The sequence below is a fragment of the Hyla sarda genome, chromosome 1 (genome assembly GCF_029499605.1).
Source record: "Hyla sarda isolate aHylSar1 chromosome 1, aHylSar1.hap1, whole genome shotgun sequence".
Taxonomy (NCBI): Eukaryota; Metazoa; Chordata; class Amphibia; order Anura; family Hylidae; genus Hyla; species Hyla sarda.
The window spans coordinates 146,413,662-146,418,693 of NC_079189.1; the positions used below are offsets into that span (position 1 = coordinate 146,413,662).

General features: G+C 38.4%; 1 pseudogene; it reads left to right on the top strand.

Annotated features, from left to right (window-relative positions):
* Window positions 1-4,697: 4,697 nt before the first annotated feature.
* On the top strand, window positions 4,698-4,791 carry LOC130345333 (U6 spliceosomal RNA; annotated as a pseudogene).
* Window positions 4,792-5,032: the final 241 nt, after the last annotated feature.

The window sequence follows — 5,032 nt, forward strand, 5'->3', positions numbered from 1 at the left end:
CTTTATTTCAGCTTCGTAGAGATAAAAAGCATGTAACAGCAAGCGGTAATAGATAAAAACACTGATGCGTTTCGTTAAGTCCTTTGTCAAGGTATAAATGCTATAAACCTTTGAAAATGAATAAATAACAATCTTTCCTAGTATCTGCCTATTCATTGGATAACCACCTGTGCACTCATATACAAACCCATGGTTAACCCCACAAATGCCAAGGAGAGTAGTAATGGTATGGTCACTCAATAGAGCATATAAACACCTGTGTGAACATTCATGTGAGCATATAAACGCCTGTGTGAACATTCATATAAGTGCACATATATGAGAACATTGTTTCAAATATGCATGCATATAAAATATTTAACATGAACTATATAACACTTATACATTTGTCTGCACAAGACAAGATAATATAAATCATATTAAAAAAAAAAACTGCAAAGTGTGGATATATCTTGAAGTGTTCATAACCACCCGGTTTACATTAGTATATCAAAGGAAAAAATATATGATATGCAAAAAAGTATATATATAATTGCAAAAAAATGTTCTACAAAAAATCCAGTCAAGATATAATTTACTATGAGAAGATACAGTATATATGATTTACTATAGAAATTTTTTTCAGGAGAAAAATTGCTCCAAAATAAAATAAAACAGAGCAGAAGTATTAGTGATACCAGCATGATAAGCATATCGTTTATAAAACAGCATGGTATCTGAATGGAAATTCATGCCTTTTGGGATCCTGGTATCCAAATTTAGGATCCAGAATACTTCCCAGGCATGCAACTTTTTGAGCCAGTCACCACCGCTAACTGGTGTAGATACATGTTCAAAGGCTGTGACTTGCAGAGACATAACTGATCCTTGATGTTTTGAGGCTCCTGAAGATGCTCTGGTGTCAACAGTGTTGCGGGCTCCGGCTATGTGTTTGGAGATAATTTTTTTAAGGGGTCTACATGTGGACCCTACATACTGTTTGGAGCAACGTGATACAATATACCATGTGTGTGGTCATGCAGGAAATATAAGAGGTAATTTTGTATATTTGTGATGTAACGCACATGTAATTACATGCGTTTGTTGCATAAATCTGCAAATAATAAAACAATCTTCCAAAAATTGATTATGGCATATAGGGAATGCTCCCTGTGGTCGCAGCAGATGCACCATTTGTAGATTTATGCAACAAACACAGGTAATTACATCTGCCGTTACATCACAAACATACAAAATGTCCTCTTATATTTCCTGTATGACCACACACATGGTAGTGTGTGAGTTGCTCTAAACAGTATGCAAGGTCCACATGTAGACCCCTTAAAAAAACGTATCCCCGAACACATAGCCGGAGCCCGCAACACTGTTCACACCAGAGCACCTTCAGGAGCCTCGAAACATTTTAAGGAGGTACATCAAGGGTCAGTTACATCTCTGCAAGTCGCAGCCATATAATCTACTGGGTTCACACTACGTTTTTCAACTACGGTCCCCACATACGTTTTCTATCAGAAACCGTATGGGGAAAAAACGGATGGAACAGTATGGGAAAAAGTAAACCGTATGCGTTTTTAAACAGTATACTGTTTTTAAAAGTGCATACTGTTCCGTCCGTTTTTATTTTAAAAAAAACATACGTTTTTGAAAATTCTGTCTATTTTTAATGGGAGGGGTCTTGGGTGGGGACTTAAGGATGCAAACGCGCATGTGCAAAGAAAAAACGCATACGGTTTTGCCGTATGGAACTGTTTACATGTGCGTTTCCCATTGATGTCCATGTTAAAAAAAAGGTATGCGGTTGCAATACGGTTTTAAAACTGGAGTCAAAACCGTGGTCAAACACGGTTTGGAGTACTGTTTAAAAACGTATTGCAAGAAAACCGTACGCAACCGTATGCATCAGGGTGCATACGGTTTGCAATGCTTTGCCTATGTATACGGGTTTCAATACCGTTCCATATGTTTTCACTAATGAAAAACGTAGTGTGAACCCAGCCTAAGCCAGTTAGGGGTGGTGACTTGTTTAAAAAGTTGCATGCCCGAGAAGTATTCTGGATCCTAAATTTGGAACCCAATCCCAATATGCTTATCAGACTGGTAGGTGCACATCACTAATACTTCTGCTCTTTTTTATTTTATTTTGGAGTAATTTTTCTCAAGAAAAATGTTCTATAGTAAAACATATATATTCTCTCATAGTAACTTATTATGTCTTGCCTGGATTTTTTGTAGAATTTTTTTTGTAATTGTGTATATACTTTTTTTGCATATCATATATTTTTCCTTTGATATACTAATGTAAACCAGATGGGTATGACAACTTCAATTTATATCCACGCTTTGCATTTTTTTTATGATTTATATCATCTTGTCTTGTGCAGTAGTGTTGAGCGGCATAGGCCATATTCGAATTCGCGAATATTCGCGAATATATGGACGAATATTTGTCATATATTCGTGAATATTCGCATATTCGTAATATTTGCGTTTTATTTTCGCATAAGCGAAAATTTGCGAATGCGAAAATTAACATATGTGAAAATTAGCATATACAAAATTAGCATAAGCGAAAATTCGCGTATGCAAATTTTCGCATATGCGAACATTCGCACAGTAGTATTAGAGTCTTCTTTACATCACACAAGCTGGAAGCAGAGAGGGATGATCACTGTGATGTGTACTGTGAAAAAAAAATAATAATAAAAAAAAAAAAAACGAATATTCGTAATTACGAATATATAGTGCTATATTCGCGAATATTCGCGAATAAAATTCGCATTGCGAATATTCGCGAGCAACACTATTGTGCAGTGTGTATATAGTGTTATATGCATGCATATTTGAAACAATGTTCTCATATATGTGCACTTATACGGATGTTCACACAGGTGTTTATATGCTCTGTTGAGTGACCATACCATTACTACTCTCCTTGGCATTTGTGGGGTGAACCATGGGTTTGTAAATGAGTGCACAGGTGGTTATCTAATGAATAGGCAGTTACTAGGAAAGATTGTAATTTATTCGTTTCGAAAGGTTTATAGCATTTATACCTTGACAAAGGACTTAACAAAACGCGTCAGTGTTTTTATCCATTACTGCTTTCTGCTACATGCTTTTTTCTCTACGGAGCTAAAATAAAGACTTTATACTTTTAACACTCTGGATGTGCTGGATATTTTCCTCGTGGGACTTCTCCTAGAGGTAGATCTTAATAGTAAAATTAACCCTAACCTACCCCCTTATGTGAAGGATGGGGTCTTTGTTTCAAGTCGCATGCAAGTATATAGGACTGTTACACACTGCGCTCAGGCCGGACACGCCGGCCATGAGCAGATCTCCCCTCTCATGTCTCCTGCTGGCGGGGCTGGGATTCGCATCCCGGGACATGCCTGCATGCGAGTCTAAGCCTGTCACTCACCTCCCCCTTCTGCCTTAGTCTCTCAGCTCCGGCATGCGTGCCGGAGCTCTGAAATTTAAAGGGCGAGTATGCTCATAATCATGGTTTTCACCTTTCCCATTGTTATAAGTTTCTGCACCTCCCACATACCTCTGGCAGATCTGTTTGCCACTGTGCCTAAGAGAAAGAGTTTCCTGTATTTTCTTCTCATGTTCCTGGCCTTGCATTCTGTGACCTGACCGTGTTCCTTGCCGCCTGCCTATATGAGTCTTGGGTTTTCCCAGGTTGCAGTGTGGCACAAGACATTACATCCCTACTCAGGTGTTCAAATGAAGCCTGTCTTTGATTTAATGGGTGGAGATACTGCAGGGTAGGAGGAAGATCATTCTGCAAGAATTGTAGTTTTGCAACAGCTGGAGGCACCCTGGTCAGAAAACACTGGTCTATTGCATTGAAGGAATCACAGGTGTGTTTCAGTGGGTGGGTTGAATGATGTGTTGGAAAGTGACCTCACACTTACAAACAAGGAAATAGTCAGCTCACAAAAGGTAGTCTCAGCTTTGTGGTAATCTTACAACATACCCATTTAGTCCCAAGACAAGCACGGGTCCTTCCTAAACATGTCCCTTACTGTCTGGCAAGTACGTACTAAAATCACCTTATGGTGGATAACCCCTTTAACCAACTGCAACTTTTTAAAATTGTTGGAAAACTTGGGCATGAACCCCTCAAAAATTTGCGAATATACAACAGCCCAGGCATCAAACAATGTGCACTGGCACCATATTTGTCACATGCCACACAACCATTTAAGAAATTTGGTACACATACACATTACCACCTCACAAAAAGGCGGAAAAAGAAAGTGATTTTGGAAAACCTTTTGCAGCAGTTTTTCATTCACTTTTTTTTTTGAGCCAGTGTCAGAAGATGATGAGAAATATAAAGGTTGGACTTGTTCTATTCCTCTCTGCTGGATCTATTTCTGTCCTTGGCTCAGAAAACTGCACATAAAGTGCATGGTCCAAGAGTGCATGGTGAATTACTTTGGCTATTATCTGTTAGTTCTGATGTCTTTTCTTTAGAATTACCTGCAAAAATAAAAGTAATAGATTTCTGTTCCCACATCCTACACATGCTACATACAAATAATAAATTTCACAATACAAGAATAATGCACATAGTAATACCACTAAACAGGATTGCAAATACAGTGTTGGCATTCTATATAAAGTACATAACTCTACCAAGTTTTAGGAAAGGGTTTCTGCACACAGTGATGATAGAACAGGGGTAGTGTCTGTGTTAGAAATAATACTAAAATTGGAATTATACAGGGAAGATTAGCATGGCCACTGTGCAAGGATGACACGCAAGGGTTCCCTATTTTTGATTGGCTGGCTGTACCCCACTTGCCTACGTTGACCAGGGAGGAAAGGGATAGGCTTAAAGGGGTGCTCTAGTGAAAAACATTTTTTTTTATAAATCAACTGGTGCCAGAACTTTAAACAGATCCTTCAGCTGCTGTATGCTCCACAGGAAGTTATTTTCTTTTTGAATTTCTTTGCTGTCTGAGCACAGTGCTTTCTGCTGACATCTCTATTTGTCTCAGGAACTGTCAAGAGCAGGAGC